At 49.2% G+C, this 17953-nt stretch overlaps 7 non-coding genes across 7 annotated transcripts; all 7 read left to right on the top strand.

Annotated features, from left to right (window-relative positions):
- Nucleotides 1–746: 746 nt before the first annotated feature.
- Nucleotides 747–937, top strand: LOC141222611 (U2 spliceosomal RNA). Its single transcript, XR_012290374.1, has one exon. It is a non-coding gene; the product is annotated as a U2 spliceosomal RNA (small nuclear RNA).
- Nucleotides 938–2058: 1121 nt separating this feature from the next.
- On the top strand, nucleotides 2059–2249 carry LOC141222752 (U2 spliceosomal RNA). The gene has a single exon (XR_012290507.1). It is a non-coding gene; the product is annotated as a U2 spliceosomal RNA (small nuclear RNA).
- Nucleotides 2250–3367: 1118 nt separating this feature from the next.
- Nucleotides 3368–3558, top strand: LOC141222610 (U2 spliceosomal RNA). The gene has a single exon (XR_012290373.1). It is a non-coding gene; the product is annotated as a U2 spliceosomal RNA (small nuclear RNA).
- Nucleotides 3559–4679: 1121 nt separating this feature from the next.
- On the top strand, nucleotides 4680–4870 carry LOC141222766 (U2 spliceosomal RNA). Its single transcript, XR_012290520.1, has one exon. It is a non-coding gene; the product is annotated as a U2 spliceosomal RNA (small nuclear RNA).
- Nucleotides 4871–5991: 1121 nt separating this feature from the next.
- On the top strand, nucleotides 5992–6182 carry LOC141222609 (U2 spliceosomal RNA). The gene has a single exon (XR_012290372.1). It is a non-coding gene; the product is annotated as a U2 spliceosomal RNA (small nuclear RNA).
- A 1118-nt stretch (nucleotides 6183–7300) lies between these two features.
- On the top strand, nucleotides 7301–7491 carry LOC141222608 (U2 spliceosomal RNA). Its single transcript, XR_012290371.1, has one exon. It is a non-coding gene; the product is annotated as a U2 spliceosomal RNA (small nuclear RNA).
- A 1115-nt stretch (nucleotides 7492–8606) lies between these two features.
- Nucleotides 8607–8797, top strand: LOC141222781 (U2 spliceosomal RNA). The gene has a single exon (XR_012290534.1). It is a non-coding gene; the product is annotated as a U2 spliceosomal RNA (small nuclear RNA).
- Nucleotides 8798–17953: the final 9156 nt, after the last annotated feature.

Genomic DNA, 17953 nt, shown 5'->3' with positions numbered 1-17953 from the left:
ATGCCCTTGTTATCAACAGCAGCCTTTTAAACTCACCTGAGCTAACAGGTATGTGCGCTGGTTACTCTGCTGCGCTTAAAATTTCTTTTTTGGTTTGCTACAATGCCTTTTCTGAAACGTTGTCTCCCTCTGCTGGAACACTGACTTCTTTCATTTAATGCCTGCAGACTATAAAAGAGAACCCAACCCAAAAAGTTTGGTTGATTAGTCTGTGGCATTCTGTTAAACTGTTGCTTATGGCGGTCTCTGTGAGCTTCTCAGCGACATTCAGCCAGCCAGGTATCCTGCCTGCAGTAGATGGAATGTGGCAATGGAACGCTGGCTGCGCGTGTCATAATAGGCTCTGAGCCTTTATATACCTGTGCGCAGCAGCAGCCACCTTCAGTCTGCTGCTGGACAGCCAGCAGCAGCAGCAGCAGCAGGAGAGGTATGTAATCAGCAGCCCTCCTGCTAAGGGTAGACAGCTGCTCGTTCCACCCCACCCCCCGCCTTAATTGGTTCTCCTCCCTTCCAACGGTGTTGAGGCGGGTGGGAACAGCAGGGGGTGAAGGTGCTGTGTTTAAAGAGGTGGAGTTATGCAGATCTAAAACGCGTGGATTGCAGCAGCAGCAAGCCGAAAAGTGCAGGCATGTAAGGGATCTAGAGGTTGACAACATGTCTTCTTAACGGGAGTCCAGGAGCTCATCTCCACAAATGGACTTTTCAGGATCCTTGGGTGGCTCCGTAGTTTGAAACCAATTCTGGTTATCGCTTCTCGGCCTTTTGGCTAAGATCAAGTGTAGTATCTGTTCTTATCAGTTTAATATCTGATACGTCCCCTATCTGGGGACCATATATTAAATGGATTTTTAGAACAGGGAGATGGAAAAAGAGCTTGCTCTGTCCACTCCACGCATTGACCTGGTATTGCAGTATCTCCAGGACCGGTGCACCCCTTCTTTAATGCAGTTTCTAAAATCAGAAAGAATTGAATTCAATGTTTTTTGTTCATTTTGCTTGTTTGTCGGATTTTGGGATGGACTCTTTGGCTTTGCTTTTCTTCTCCTCATTGGATTTTTCATGTTCAAAGTTGCAGAAGCCAGATTACAAGCTCATTTTGGTTCAACTTCAGCAACTGTGCATTGCATTGCCATGTAATGTGATGCAATGCTATCTTTCTAGCTCTCCCTTTTTACTTCCTTTTGGATAAACAGACATATTAGGCAAGCATTTTGGAGCTTTCACCTAAATAACTACAGGTGGTGAGATAAGCTGCACAATATAATTGACCTTTCAGTATATTGTTGCACACACACCATCTATTTAGCAAATGCCCTTGTTATCAACAGCAGCCTTTTAAACTCACCTGAGCTAACAGGTATGTGCGCTGGTTACTCTGCTGCGCTTAAAATTTCTTTTTTGGTTTGCTACAATGCCTTTTCTGAAACGTCTCCCTCTGCTGGAACACTGACTTCTTTCATTTAATGCCTGCAGACTATAAAAGAGAACCCAACCCAAAAAGTTTGGTTGATTAGTCTGTGGCATTCTGTTAAACTGTTGCTTATGGCGGTCTCTGTGAGCTTCTCAGCGACATTCAGCCAGCCAGGTATCCTGCCTGCAGTAGATGGAATGTGGCAATGGAACGCTGGCTGCGCGTGTCATAATAGGCTCTGAGCCTTTATATACCTGTGCACAGCAGCAGCCACCTTCAGTCTGCTGCTGGACAGCCAGCAGCAGCAGCAGCAGCAGCAGCAGGAGAGGTATGTAATCAGCAGCCCTCCTGCTAAGGGTAGACAGCTGCTCGTTCCACCCCACCCCCCGCCTTAATTGGTTCTCCTCCCTTCCAACGGTGTTGAGGCGGGTGGGAACAGCAGGGGGTGAAGGTGCTGTGTTTAAAGAGGTGGAGTTATGCAGATCTAAAACGCGTGGATTGCAGCAGCAGCAAGCCGAAAAGTGCAGGCATGTAAGGGATCTAGAGGTTGACAACATGTCTTCTTAACGGGAGTCCAGGAGCTCATCTCCACAAATGGACTTTTCAGGATCCTTGGGTGGCTCCGTAGTTTGAAACCAATTCTGGTTATCGCTTCTCGGCCTTTTGGCTAAGATCAAGTGTAGTATCTGTTCTTATCAGTTTAATATCTGATACGTCCCCTATCTGGGGACCATATATTAAATGGATTTTTAGAACAGGGAGATTGAAAAAGAGCTTGCTCTGTCCACTCCACGCATTGACCTGGAATTGCAGTATCTCCAGGACCGGTGCACCCCTTCTTTAATGCAGTTTCTAAAATCAGAAAGAATTGAATTCAATGTTTTTTGTTCATTTTGCTTGTTTGTCGGATTTTGGGATGGACTCTTTGGCTTTGCTTTTCTTCTCCTCATTGGATTTTTCATGTTCAAAGTTGCAGAAGCCAGATTACAAGCTCATTTTGGTTCAACTTCAGCAACTGTGCATTGCATTGCCATGTAATGTAATGAAATGCTATCTTTCTAGCTATCCCTTTTTACTTCCTTTTGGATAAACAGACATATTAGGCAAGCATTTTGGAGCTTTCACCTAAATAACTACAGGTGGTGAGATAAGCTGCACAATATAATTGACCTTTCAGTATATTGTTGCACACACACCATCTATTTAGCAAATGCCCTTGTTATCAACAGCAGCCTTTTAAACTCACCTGAGCTAACAGGTATGTGCGCTGGTTACTCTGCTGCGCTTAAAATTTCTTTTTTGGTTTGCTACAATGCCTTTTCTGAAACGTTGTCTCCCTCTGCTGGAACACTGACTTCTTTCATTTAATGCCTGCAGACTATAAAAGAGAACCCAACCCAAAAAGTTTGGTTGATTAGTCTGTGGCATTCTGTTAAACTGTTGCTTATGGCGGTCTCTGTGAGCTTCTCAGCGACATTCAGCCAGCCAGGTATCCTGCCTGCAGTAGATGGAATGTGGCAATGGAACGCTGGCTGCGCGTGTCATAATAGGCTCTGAGCCTTTATATACCTGTGCACAGCAGCAGCCACCTTCAGTCTGCTGCTGGACAGCCAGCAGCAGCAGCAGCAGCAGGAGAGGTATGTAATCAGCAGCCCTCCTGCTAAGGGTAGACAGCTGCTCGTTCCACCCCACCCCCCGCCTTAATTGGTTCTCCTCCCTTCCAACGGTGTTGAGGCGGGTGGGAACAGCAGGGGGTGAAGGTGCTGTGTTTAAAGAGGTGGAGTTATGCAGATCTAAAACGCGTGGATTGCAGCAGCAGCAAGCCGAAAAGTGCAGGCATGTAAGGGATCTAGAGGTTGACAACATGTCTTCTTAACGGGAGTCCAGGAGCTCATCTCCACAAATGGACTTTTCAGGATCCTTGGGTGGCTCCGTAGTTTGAAACCAATTCTGGTTATCGCTTCTCGGCCTTTTGGCTAAGATCAAGTGTAGTATCTGTTCTTATCAGTTTAATATCTGATACGTCCCCTATCTGGGGACCATATATTAAATGGATTTTTAGAACAGGGAGATGGAAAAAGAGCTTGCTCTGTCCACTCCACGCATTGACCTGGTATTGCAGTATCTCCAGGACCGGTGCACCCCTTCTTTAATGCAGTTTCTAAAATCAGAAAGAATTGAATTCAATGTTTTTTGTTCATTTTGCTTGTTTGTCGGATTTTGGGATGGACTCTTTGGCTTTGCTTTTCTTCTCCTCATTGGATTTTTCATGTTCAAAGTTGCAGAAGCCAGATTACAAGCTCATTTTGGTTCAACTTCAGCAACTGTGCATTGCATTGCCATGTAATGTAATGAAATGCTATCTTTCTAGCTCTCCCTTTTTACTTCCTTTTGGATAAACAGACATATTAGGCAAGCATTTTGGAGCTTTCACCTAAATAACTACAGGTGGTGAGATAAGCTGCACAATATAATTGACCTTTCAGTATATTGTTGCACACACACCATCTATTTAGCAAATGCCCTTGTTATCAACAGCAGCCTTTTAAACTCACCTGAGCTAACAGGTATGTGCGCTGGTTACTCTGCTGCGCTTAAAATTTCTTTTTTGGTTTGCTACAATGCCTTTTCTGAAACGTCTCCCTCTGCTGGAACACTGACTTCTTTCATTTAATGCCTGCAGACTATAAAAGAGAACCCAACCCAAAAAGTTTGGTTGATTAGTCTGTGGCATTCTGTTAAACTGTTGCTTATGGCGGTCTCTGTGAGCTTCTCAGCGACATTCAGCCAGCCAGGTATCCTGCCTGCAGTAGATGGAATGTGGCAATGGAACGCTGGCTGCGCGTGTCATAATAGGCTCTGAGCCTTTATATACCTGTGCACAGCAGCAGCCACCTTCAGTCTGCTGCTGGACAGCCAGCAGCAGCAGCAGCAGCAGCAGCAGGAGAGGTATGTAATCAGCAGCCCTCCTGCTAAGGGTAGACAGCTGCTCGTTCCACCCCACCCCCCGCCTTAATTGGTTCTCCTCCCTTCCAACGGTGTTGAGGCGGGTGGGAACAGCAGGGGGTGAAGGTGCTGTGTTTAAAGAGGTGGAGTTATGCAGATCTAAAACGCGTGGATTGCAGCAGCAGCAAGCCGAAAAGTGCAGGCATGTAAGGGATCTAGAGGTTGACAACATGTCTTCTTAACGGGAGTCCAGGAGCTCATCTCCACAAATGGACTTTTCAGGATCCTTGGGTGGCTCCGTAGTTTGAAACCAATTCTGGTTATCGCTTCTCGGCCTTTTGGCTAAGATCAAGTGTAGTATCTGTTCTTATCAGTTTAATATCTGATACGTCCCCTATCTGGGGACCATATATTAAATGGATTTTTAGAACAGGGAGATTGAAAAAGAGCTTGCTCTGTCCACTCCACGCATTGACCTGGTATTGCAGTATCTCCAGGACCGGTGCACCCCTTCTTTAATGCAGTTTCTAAAATCAGAAAGAATTGAATTCAATGTTTTTTGTTCATTTTGCTTGTTTGTCGGATTTTGGGATGGACTCTTTGGCTTTGCTTTTCTTCTCCTCATTGGATTTTTCATGTTCAAAGTTGCAGAAGCCAGATTACAAGCTCATTTTGGTTCAACTTCAGCAACTGTGCATTGCATTGCCATGTAATGTAATGAAATGCTATCTTTCTAGCTCTCCCTTTTTACTTCCTTTTGGATAAACAGACATATTAGGCAAGCATTTTGGAGCTTTCACCTAAATAACTACAGGTGGTGAGATAAGCTGCACAATATAATTGACCTTTCAGTATATTGTTGCACACACACCATCTATTTAGCAAATGCCCTTGTTATCAACAGCAGCCTTTTAAACTCACCTGAGCTAACAGGTATGTGCGCTGGTTACTCTGCTGCGCTTAAAATTTCTTTTTTGGTTTGCTACAATGCCTTTTCTGAAACGTTGTCTCCCTCTGCTGGAACACTGACTTCTTTCATTTAATGCCTGCAGACTATAAAAGAGAACCCAACCCAAAAAGTTTGGTTGATTAGTCTGTGGCATTCTGTTAAACTGTTGCTTATGGCGGTCTCTGTGAGCTTCTCAGCGACATTCAGCCAGCCAGGTATCCTGCCTGCAGTAGATGGAATGTGGCAATGGAACGCTGGCTGCGCGTGTCATAATAGGCTCTGAGCCTTTATATACCTGTGCACAGCAGCAGCCACCTTCAGTCTGCTGCTGGACTGCCAGCAGCAGCAGCAGCAGCAGCAGGAGAGGTATGTAATCAGCAGCCCTCCTGCTAAGGGTAGACAGCTGCTCGTTCCACCCCACCCCCTGCCTTAATTGGTTCTCCTCCCTTCCAACGGTGTTGAGGCGGGTGGGAACAGCAGGGGGTGAAGGTGCTGTGTTTAAAGAGGTGGAGTTATGCAGATCTAAAACGCGTGGATTGCAGCAGCAGCAAGCCGAAAAGTGCAGGCATGTAAGGGATCTAGAGGTTGACAACATGTCTTCTTAACGGGAGTCCAGGAGCTCATCTCCACAAATGGACTTTTCAGGATCCTTGGGTGGCTCCGTAGTTTGAAACCAATTCTGGTTATCGCTTCTCGGCCTTTTGGCTAAGATCAAGTGTAGTATCTGTTCTTATCAGTTTAATATCTGATACGTCCCCTATCTGGGGACCATATATTAAATGGATTTTTAGAACAGGGAGATGGAAAAAGAGCTTGCTCTGTCCACTCCACGCATTGACCTGGTATTGCAGTATCTCCAGGACCGGTGCACCCCTTCTTTAATGCAGTTTCTAAAATCAGAAAGAATTGAATTCAATGTTTTTTGTTCATTTTGCTTGTTTGTCGGATTTTGGGATGGACTCTTTGGCTTTGCTTTTCTTCTCCTCATTGGATTTTTCATGTTCAAAGTTGCAGAAGCCAGATTACAAGCTCATTTTGGTTCAACTTCAGCAACTGTGCATTGCATTGCCATGTAATGTAATGAAATGCTATCTTTCTAGCTCTCCCTTTTTACTTCCTTTTGGATAAACAGACATATTAGGCAAGCATTTTGGAGCTTTCACCTAAATAACTACAGGTGGTGAGATAAGCTGCACAATATAATTGACCTTTCAGTATATTGTTGCACACACACCATCTATTTAGCAAATGCCCTTGTTATCAACAGCAGCCTTTTAAACTCACCTGAGCTAACAGGTATGTGCGCTGGTTACTCTGCTGCGCTTAAAATTTCTTTTTTGGTTTGCTACAATGCCTTTTCTGAAACGTTGTCTCCCTCTGCTGGAACACTGACTTCTTTCATTTAATGCCTGCAGACTATAAAAGAGAACCCAACCCAAAAAGTTTGGTTGATTAGTCTGTGGCATTCTGTTAAACTGTTGCTTATGGCGGTCTCTGTGAGCTTCTCAGCGACATTCAGCCAGCCAGGTATCCTGCCTGCAGTAGATGGAATGTGGCAATGGAACGCTGGCTGCGCGTGTCATAATAGGCTCTGAGCCTTTATATACCTGTGCACAGCAGCAGCCACCTTCAGTCTGCTGCTGGACAGCCAGCAGCAGCAGCAGCAGCAGGAGAGGTATGTAATCAGCAGCCCTCCTGCTAAGGGTAGACAGCTGCTCGTTCCACCCCACCCCCCGCCTTAATTGGTTCTCCTCCCTTCCAACGGTGTTGAGGCGGGTGGGAACAGCAGGGGGTGAAGGTGCTGTGTTTAAAGAGGTGGAGTTATGCAGATCTAAAACGCGTGGATTGCAGCAGCAGCAAGCCGAAAAGTGCAGGCATGTAAGGGATCTAGAGGTTGACAACATGTCTTCTTAACGGGAGTCCAGGAGCTCATCTCCACAAATGGACTTTTCAGGATCCTTGGGTGGCTCCGTAGTTTGAAACCAATTCTGGTTATCGCTTCTCGGCCTTTTGGCTAAGATCAAGTGTAGTATCTGTTCTTATCAGTTTAATATCTGATACGTCCCCTATCTGGGGACCATATATTAAATGGATTTTTAGAACAGGGAGATGGAAAAAGAGCTTGCTCTGTCCACTCCACGCATTGACCTGGTATTGCAGTATCTCCAGGACCGGTGCACCCCTTCTTTAATGCAGTTTCTAAAATCAGAAAGAATTGAATTCAATGTTTTTTGTTCATTTTGCTTGTTTGTCGGATTTTGGGATGGACTCTTTGGCTTTGCTTTTCTTCTCCTCATTGGATTTTTCATGTTCAAAGTTGCAGAAGCCAGATTACAAGCTCATTTTGGTTCAACTTCAGCAACTGTGCATTGCATTGCCATGTAATGTAATGAAATGCTATCTTTCTAGCTCTCCCTTTTTACTTCCTTTTGGATAAACAGACATATTAGGCAAGCATTTTGGAGCTTTCACCTAAATAACTACAGGTGGTGAGATAAGCTGCACAATATAATTGACCTTTCAGTATATTGTTGCACACACACCATCTATTTAGCAAATGCCCTTGTTATCAACAGCAGCCTTTTAAACTCACCTGAGCTAACAGGTATGTGCGCTGGTTACTCTGCTGCGCTTAAAATTTCTTTTTTGGTTTGCTACAATGCCTTTTCTGAAACGTTGTCTCCCTCTGCTGGAACACTGACTTCTTTCATTTAATGCCTGCAGACTATAAAAGAGAACCCAACCCAAAAAGTTTGGTTGATTAGTCTGTGGCATTTTGTTAAACTGTTGCTTATGGCGGTCTCTGTGAGCTTCTCAGCGACATTCAGCCAGCCAGGTATCCTGCCTGCAGTAGATGGAATGTGGCAATGGAACGCTGGCTGCGCGTGTCATAATAGGCTCTGAGCCTTTATATACCTGTGCACAGCAGCAGCCACCTTCAGTCTGCTGCTGGACAGCCAGCAGCAGCAGCAGCAGGAGAGGTATGTAATCAGCAGCCCTCCTGCTAAGGGTAGACAGCTGCTCGTTCCACCCCACCCCCCGCCTTAATTGGTTCTCCTCCCTTCCAACGGTGTTGAGGCGGGTGGGAACAGCAGGGGGTGAAGGTGCTGTGTTTAAAGAGGTGGAGTTATGCAGATCTAAAACGCGTGGATTGCAGCAGCAGCAAGCCGAAAAGTGCAGGCATGTAAGGGATCTAGAGGTTGACAACATGTCTTCTTAACGGGAGTCCAGGAGCTCATCTCCACAAATGGACTTTTCAGGATCCTTGGGTGGCTCCGTAGTTTGAAACCAATTCTGGTTATCGCTTCTCGGCCTTTTGGCTAAGATCAAGTGTAGTATCTGTTCTTATCAGTTTAATATCTGATACGTCCCCTATCTGGGGACCATATATTAAATGGATTTTTAGAACAGGGAGATGGAAAAAGAGTTTGCTCTGTCCACTCCACGCATTGACCTGGTATTGCAGTATCTCCAGGACCGGTGCACCCCTTCTTTAATGCAGTTTCTAAAATCAGAAAGAATTGAATTCAATGTTTTTTGTTCATTTTGCTTGTTTGTCGGATTTTGGGATGGACTCTTTGGCTTTGCTTTTCTTCTCCTCATTGGATTTTTCATGTTCAAAGTTGCAGAAGCCAGATTACAAGCTCATTTTGGTTCAACTTCAGCAACTGTGCATTGCATTGCCATGTAATGTAATGAAATGCTATCTTTCTAGCTCTCCCTTTTTACTTCCTTTTGGATAAACAGACATATTAGGCAAGCATTTTGGAGCTTTCACCTAAATAACTACAGGTGGTGAGATAAGCTGCACAATATAATTGACCTTTCAGTATATTGTTGCACACACACCATCTATTTAGCAAATGCCCTTGTTATCAACAGCAGCCTTTTAAACTCACCTGAGCTAACAGGTATGTGCGCTGGTTACTCTGCTGCGCTTAAAATTTCTTTTTTGGTTTGCTACAATGCCTTTTCTGAAACGTTGTCTCCCTCTGCTGGAACACTGACTTCTTTCATTTAATGCCTGTGACGCGCAACTGGGCCTGTGTCGCGCTGCGTTGCGCACGCGGGAGCCTACCCGGAGCCCGATCAGTGGAGGGTTGTAGTCTCGTGGCGGTGACCCGGTCCGTGCCCAGGGAGTCAAACTAGACGGCAGTCTATTAGTAGTAAATAGTTCATGACTACGCCACCCATTGAGTGCAGCCAGGAAGCTGCTGCTGCAGGGCAGACCCTTGAGGCCGGTGGTAGGATTGTGCAGCGTGATAGTATAACCCCCAACGGGAGGGGTATGGCCTCAGGGCAGCCGATGTGGATGATGGGGGTAGCAGGAACCACTCAGAGACGGTACGGTGTAGTTCAGGGTCTTTACTGGTAACAACGACAGACCCTCCCGGAGTACTTGCTAGCAAACGGGGCCTGGTCAGTCTTTGAGCAGATGGGATCTCCCCTGGCCAGGCGTAGTTGTAGGCCTCCCAAACTGACTGTACTCTTCTGGCTACCTTGCTAGAAGCTGATGTAAGTAGCCCACGTCCCTGAGTGTACCGTGTGGTGCTCACCCGTATGGCCGGTGACTCGGGGCCTTCTAATGGCTTCCGCTCCACGATGGCGGTGCTGGTCCCACGCGTGTGACCGTGCCTTCGGGCTTCTGGGCCAGAGGACCTGAAATCCCCTGCCTGACGGATTCTGCTGCTGGGTAGGAGTTAGTCCCCACAGCCTCGGACTCCGGGTCCGGTAAAGAATCTTCTTAGTCAGGGCGAGCTCTGCAGCTGCCAGCCCCTGACTCCTTGTAACTCTGCTGTTTCCTATGCTGCTTCTTGTCTCCACTCTCCTTGTCTCACTCACCCTGCCTCAGCCCCGGGTTTATACAGGGGAAGTTCTTCCCCTCCCAAGACTGGGCAGGAGGTGTGGCATGCACAGGATCCCTGACCAAAGGACCTCCCACCTGCTCTCAGACATAACATTACATTACTGTGGAAAACCAGACCCCTGGGGTGCCACATTCCCCCCTAGTGAAATTTAGTACTCCGGGACTAAACACATTTAGAAAAACATAACAAAGTATAACAATAACAATACTATAAGAAAAACACATAAGATGGTTACGGCGTGTCCGCAACCGGATGCAGTCTTTGAAGAAAAGCAAAGGTGTCCATTTCACCAACACAGGGAGACGTAACCAGGTAGGGGTCTGTCCTACCCCGAGTCCTTAACAGTCTCTAGTCCATCCTGGGTTACGCTTCAACTATATACAAGGATTCCCGGTAAATCCACCAAGGTTTCCTAAAAACAACTGGAAACACAAAATTATACACAAGCAACAATACACAGATAAACATAAATAAAACTATTTTTACACTTCAAATTCTCCAGCGTGCGGGTAACTGGCCTCTAGTGGCCCTAGTGGACCTACGGAGCTGACTGTCTGGCCCTGAACTACAGGGTGTAGGAGCTGTCAAGGGTAAACTGGGCAGCTGTCTACCGGCTCTTTGTCTCACTAGGGGTACGGCAGGCTCACTATAAGCAGAGGGTTGATTCTCCTGTTCTACTCGTGTGGAGTCTTCTGCCTCCTGGACCGGCTGTTCTTCCAGCTCTACCCGTTGCTCCGTAGGTTCTTGGGATGATGGTTGGAGGAAGGTGAGTACGGGTACCACAACTGCACCATTGACTTGAGTCCAAGACCGAGGGAAGTCCCCGAGCACGGTACTAACCATATCTTCCCTTTCCTCTACGGGTCGATGGTCTTCTTGTTCTTCTTCAGGGTTCCTCAGTTGTTCGGGACACTTCTTCAGGTGGTCCCGGGATACAATGGCTGTGGTTTCCCCTCCGTCTTTACTGATGGTACAGACCTTCGGGTTCTCGTGGCTTGAGGGCAGTACGGTGTACGGGTCCTTCTCCCACTGGTCATCCAACTTGTGGAGCCGTCTTTTCCTCTTCAAGACCTGCTCTCCGGGTACCAGGGGAACAGCGGGAGCATACTGGTTGTAAGTCTTCTCTTGTCTTTCTCTAGCCTGACAGAGACTTCGCTCCACGCTCTCTTGTACTCTCCGGTACTGCTGCTGCCTCTCTGTGTCCCAGTCTGTTTCTGGTGAAGTGTCCTCAGGTGTCAGGACTCCCATTTCCAGGTCAACAGGTAACTTACCAGGTCTCGCCCTCATTAGGTAAGCCGGGGTACAGTTGGTGGAACCTACCGGGATGTGGTTGTATAGGTCCACCAGATCGGGCAACTTCTCAGGCCACAGACTGCGTTCTTCCAGGGGCAATGTTTTTAGAAGATCCATTACCACCTGGTTCATTTTTTCACAAAGTCCATTAGTTTGCGGATGGTAGGGTGTCGTCCTTATCTTCCGGCAGCCATACAGATTGCAGAATTCCTGGAAGACCTCCGCTTCAAAGGCAGGTCCCTGGTCCGTCAGCACTTGGTCCGGGTACCCGTGTGGACGGCAGAAGTGCTGCTGGAAGGCTCTAGCTGCTGTTTGAGCCGTTAAGTCCTTGACGGGGACGACAACCAAGAACCGGGAGTAATGATCCACGATGGTTAACGCGTAGACGTAGCCACTTCTGCTTGGGGTCAGTTTTACATGATCCAAGGCTACCAGTTCCAACGGTTGCCGGGTGACGATGGACTGCAGGGGAGTCTTCTGGCTGGCCCGGTCCTTCCTTCTCAGATTGCACGGGCCACAGTCTCTGCACCACTTCTCGATGGTTCCCCTCATGCCTACCCAGTGGAACCGCTCGCGCAGCAGGAACTCCAGCTTTTTCCACCCGAAGTGTCCAGCTCCGTCGTGGTATGCCTCCATCACCATGGCTGCGTCTCTTCGTGGCACCACTACTTGCCAGAGTAGTTCATGCGTCCGGGAGTTGACCATTCTGCGGCACAACTTCCCCTTGTAAAAGAATAGTCGACTCTTCTCCGCCCATAGTTGTTTGGCTTCCTCCGGAGCGTCTGGTTCAAGGCGAGCCTCCGGCCGAGTCAGCATCTCCTTCACCAGTCGGACGGCAGGGTCGCTGTCTTGCGTTTCCGCCCAGTTGTAGTGGGGTAAGGGGTTCAACGTAGCAGCCTGCTTACCCCTTACCCGGTGGGAATACTGGATAGTCCCATGACGGTGGAACGCAGGGAGTTCAACTTCTTCCAGTCCCTCCGGATCTTCTCCTTCGTCCGGCAGGTTGGGCATCCTGGACAGGGCATCCGCGTTAGTATTGGAGCGTCCTGCCCGGTATTTGATTGTGAACTCGTAGTTGGACAGACGGGCCATCCACCTCTGCTCCAGGGCACCGAGTCTTGCCGTGTCCAGGTGTGTCAACGGGTTGTTATCCGTGTATACGGTGAACCGGGAAGAAGCGAGGTAATGCCTAAAGCGCTCGGTGACTGCCCATACCACGGCCAGGAACTCTAGCTTAAATGAGCTGTAATTCTCGGGGTTCCTTTCGGTGGGTCGCAGTTTTCGGCTGGCATAGGAGATTACTCGTTCTCTCCCCTGCTGAATCTGGGACAGTACGGCTCCTAGCCCGATGTTACTGGCGTCGGTGTAGAGGATGAAGGGCTGGCTATAGTCCGGGTACGCCAAGATTTCATCCCCCGTGAGGGCCATCTTCAGCTGGCGGAAGGACTCTTCTTCTAGCTCTTCCCATTTGAAGGGCGGCTTCTGGTTCTTGGCCTTTCGGGACTGGCCTATCAGGAGGTCCTGCATAGGCGCTGCCTTTTTGGTGAAACCGGGAATAAACCTTCGGTAGTAGCCTACCAACCCTAGGAACTGCCGCACTTCTTTTACGCTGGAGGGGCTTGGCCATCCCTTAATTGCGGTGATCTTATCGGGGTCGGGAGCCACTCCGTCAGCGCTCACCACGTGTCCCAGGTATTGCACCTTTGGTTTCAGGAGGTGACACTTGGAGGGTTTCACCTTTAGGCCTTAACTCGCCAGAGCTTCGAACACCTCCGCCAGGTGTTTCAGGTGGTCCTCATAAGTTTTGGAGTATACGATGACATCGTCCAGGTACAACAGGACCGTCTCGAAGTTTCTGTGGCCCAGACAGCACTCCATTAATCGTTGGAAGGTTCCTGGGGCGTTGCAGAGTCCGAACGGCATGCAGGTGAACTCGCTAAGTCCCATCGGGGTGGTGAATGCGGTCTTCTCCCGGTCCGCCTCTGCTACAGGAACCTGCCAGTACCCGCTAGTGAGATCCAAGGTAGAGAAGAAGTTAGCAGATCTTAAAGCAGCCAATGACTCCTCTATCCTTGGTAAGGGGTACGCATCCTTGTGTGTGATACGGTTGATTTTCCGGTAATCTACACACATCCTCATGGTGTTGTCTTTCTTTTTTACTAAAACTAGTGGGGCTGCCCAGGGGCTACAGCTATCCCGGATTACCCCAGCCTCCTTCATGTCTCTAAGCATCCCCTTGGCGTGTTGGTAATGTGCAGGGGGTACGGGTCGATACCTCTCTTTTATGGGAGGATGATCTCCCGTGGGGATGCGGTGTTCTACCCCCTTGACTCGCCCGAAGTCTAACGGGTGTTTACTAAACACTCTCTCATACTCTTGAACCACCCGATAGACTCCTTGTTTCTGATGTGAGGGAGTGGAATCAGTACCCAAATGTAGTTGCTGACACCAGTCCTCCATGTCTTTCTTAGAGCCGTTACCTTCCTCCGGGTAAGATGGAGGCAAGGGTTCCACAGATTGTATAGAATTTTGATTAGTGGTATATAATTTGGCTAGCGTGGCATACCGGGGCAGGTACACTTCCCTCTCCCCGATATTTATTATGCGAATGGGCACCCTCCCATGGCGTACGTTGACCACCCCCCGTGCTGTCAAAATGGTGGGCCTACTGTCTGAGTAAACTGGTTCTACCATTGCCTGGTAATCTCTACCTCTCAGACCAATAGCTGCCCGGCACCAAATCATCATTTCACTTTTTGGGGGCATGGCAATAGGAAAAGGGTCACACATTCTTACGCTACCAATCTCACCGCCGGAGAGTTCCACTTGTTGCCGTTGCATCAGTGCCCGGATCTCTTTCTGGAGCACCCGCTGCTCGCCGGAGCTGGCGTTCTTGGCAACCTGCTGTAAAAGGAAAATCACCTCTGCAAGACAATTTTCAATTACGTTAGTTCCTAGAGTTATTTTTGGGTGACTCTCATGTTTATTAATATCTACAATGATCAGTCCCTGTGCGGCCAGTTCGACTCTACCGATTTTGAGGGTCACCTCTTTAAATCCGATCTGTGGCACGGGCTGGCCATTGCTGGCGATGATACTCAAGTCGTCGTCAGGGTAGCGGGTAATATCCGAGTCATTCCAGTACTGCTTGAAGAGCACGTACGGGATGGTGGTGACCTGTGACCCGGTATCCAGTAGGGCACTCATGGGAATGCCATCCAGTACCACAGGCAAGACTGGACGTCCTCCCACATATCTGTCGCGCCAGTTCGATGGGCCTGGTGATCTTTTTCCTGGGGGTTGGCCCTCTACCCCAGGTTGTGCCCGTTTAAAGAACAGTACCTTTCCATATGTCCGGGTTGATTGCAGCGGCGGCAGATGGGTCGTCCGTCCTCGCTGTATCGGTCACTGGGTCTTCCTCTGGCCGGTGGGGTCCTCCTTGGTCGACGCCACGGGATGTCCTCCGGTCCGGATGCCAGCTGGATCTTCCCTGGGGTGGAAACCTGTAAAGACTGCACAGTTCGGGTTAGCGCAGCAACGCTCTTAGCTAGCTCTTGGACCTGATGGTGTAGGTCTGGAGCCGGGTCATTGTCCAAAGCCTGCGCATCAGCTCCCACAGGCCCTGCCGACAAGGGCGCCGCCTCCTGGTGGTAAGTGATAGCTGGGCGCCTGTGGGTAACAACGCCACCCGGTGCTGGTTCTCGGAGCACCCGGATAGCTCTATCCTTGAACTGTGCAAAGTCCAGATGGGGATCCTGTAAGGCCATTGCCCGCAACTGGGTTCGGTGGGCATTGCAATATAAACCCTCTATAAATTGTTCAGTCAATAGCCTGTCCTCGTTTCCCACCCCATCAGGGTCGGTCTGCTTTATGGCCCTCAGGGCCTCTTGTAGGTTTAGTGCATAGTCCCTTATACTCTCATGCGCTCGCTGCTTGCACCCGTAGAATCTAAGCTTAATCTCGGCTGAGGTGCGGGTATCAAAGGTGTCCTTCAGCCGGGTTAGTATCCCTGCGACAGTCTTCCTCCCAGGTGGCCAGGATTTTACTTCCCTTTTGGCTGCCCCGGTTAGTTGGGCCACCAGGATGCTCACTTTTTGCTCTTCTGTGAGGGGGTACACCTGGAAGAGGCTATCCAGCTTTTCTCTAAAGTCATGCAGGGTATGTGACTCCCCTGAGTACTGGGGTAGCCAAGCTGCTCCCGGGATATAGGGCATGGTGAAGGGCATAACTGCAGCAGCGGTAGCGCTGGCGGAGGTTGAGGCAGTGAAGCTCTCCTCCGTATCCGACATCTTCCTCCCCCCTAGTGGACCGTGGCCTACCTTGCGATGATCCTCTTCCGTAGGCCGCGGCTCCGCAGTGGATCGTCAGGGTTGAGGACCTTCCGTCGCGCTCCTGTGACGTCGGCGTCTGCTGGGCTCCTTCCAGGACCTTACGCAACGTCCGGACGTGAGGCGGGGCTTCAGTTCTCGCGCGCTTTCGGAGTCCACGCCCCTCTTCTTCCCGCGCGGCGTCCTCAAGATGGCGTCCAATGGCGGGAAAACTTCGCGGATGGCGGGAAGAAGGTAGAAGATGGCGCCGGATGGCGGGAAACCTTCACCACTGGTAAGTTTGAACAGTCTTTGCTTTTCAGGCACGCAGTACCCGGTGGTTGCGGGCACGAAATCCTGCCGACTACGCCAAAGTTGACGCGCCCCTGGGCCTGTGTCGCGCTGCGTTGCGCACGCGGGAGCCTTCCCGGAGCCGGATCAGTGGAGGGTTGTAGTCTCGTGGCGGTGACCCGGTCCGTGCCCAGGGAGTCAAACTAGACGGCAGTCTATTAGTAGTAAATAGTTCATCACTACGCCACCCGTTGAGTGCAGCCAGGAAGCTGCTGCTGCAGGGCAGACCGCTGAGGCCGGTGGTAGGATTGTGCAGCGTGATAGTATAACCCCCAACGGGAGGGGTATGGCCTCAGGGCAGCCGACGTGGATGATGGGGGTAGCAGGAACCACTCAGAGACGGTACGGTGTAGTTCAGGGTCTTTACTGGTAACAACGACAGACCCTCCCGGAGTACTTGCTAGCAAACGGGGCCTGGTCAGTCTTTGAGCAGATGGGATCTCCCCTGGCCAGGCGTAGTTGTAGGCCTCCCAAACTGACTGTACTCTTCTGGCTACCTTGCTAGAAGCTGATGTAAGTAGTCCACGTCCCTGAGTGTACCGTGTGGTGCTCACCCGTATGGCCGGTGACTCGGGGCCTTCTAATGGCTTCCGCTCCACGATGGCGGTGCTGGTCCCACGCGTGTGACCGTGCCTTCGGGCTTCTGGGCCAGAGGACCTGAAATCCCCTGCCTGACGGATTCTGCTGCTGGGTAGGAGTTAGTCCCCACAGCCTCGGACTCCGGGTCCGGTAAAGAATCTTCTTAGTCAGGGTGAGCTCTGCAGCTGCCAGCCCCTGACTCCTTGTAACTCTGCTGTTTCCTATGCTGCTTCTTGTCTCCACTCTCCTTGTCTCACTCACCCTGCCTCAGCCCCGGGTTTATACAGGGGAAGTTCTTCCCCTCCCAAGACTGGGCAGGAGGTGTGGCATGCACAGGATCCCTGACCAAAGGACCTCCCACCTGCTCTCAGACAAAAAGAGCTTGCTCTGTCCACTCCACGCATTGACCTGGTATTGCAGTATCTCCAGGACCGGTGCACCCCTTCTTTAATGCAGTTTCTAAAATCAGAAAGAATTGAATTCAATGTTTTTTGTTCATTTTGCTTGTTTGTCGGATTTTGGGATGGACTCTTTGGCTTTGCTTTTCTTCTCCTCATTGGATTTTTCATGTTCAAAGTTGCAGAAGCCAGATTACAAGCTCATTTTGGTTCAACTTCAGCAACTGTGCATTGCATTGCCATGTAATGTAATGAAATGCTATCTTTCTAGCTCTCCCTTTTTACTTCCTTTTGGATAAACAGACATATTAGGCAAGCATTTTGGAGCTTTCACCTAAATAACTACAGGTGGTGAGATAAGCTGCACAATATAATTGACCTTTCAGTATATTGTTGCACACACACCATCTATTTAGCAAATGCCCTTGTTATCAACAGCAGCCTTTTAAACTCACCTGAGCTAACAGGTATGTGCGCTGGTTACTCTGCTGCGCTTAAAATTTCTTTTTTGGTTTGCTACAATGCCTTTTCTGAAACGTTGTCTCCCTCTGCTGGAACACTGACTTCTTTCATTTAATGCCTGCAGACTATAAAAGAGAACCCAACCCAAAAAGTTTGGTTGATTAGTCTGTGGCATTCTGTTAAACTGTTGCTTATGGCGGTCTCTGTGAGCTTCTCAGCGACATTCAGCCAGCCAGGTATCCTGCCTGCAGTAGATGGAATGTGGCAATGGAACGCTGGCTGCGCGTGTCATAATAGGCTCTGAGCCTTTATATACCTGTGCACAGCAGCAGCCACCTTCAGTCTGCTGCTGGACAGCCAGCAGCAGCAGCAGCAGCAGGAGAGGTATG

The sequence above is a fragment of the Phyllobates terribilis genome, unplaced genomic scaffold (assembly GCF_046119375.1).
Source record: "Phyllobates terribilis strain yellow unplaced genomic scaffold, ASM4611937v1 Scaffold_361__1_contigs__length_1927384, whole genome shotgun sequence".
NCBI lineage: Eukaryota > Metazoa > Chordata > Amphibia > Anura > Dendrobatidae > Phyllobates > Phyllobates terribilis.
Note: the sequence above shows the minus strand (reverse complement) of the source record. Positions and strands in the feature narration are given on the sequence as shown.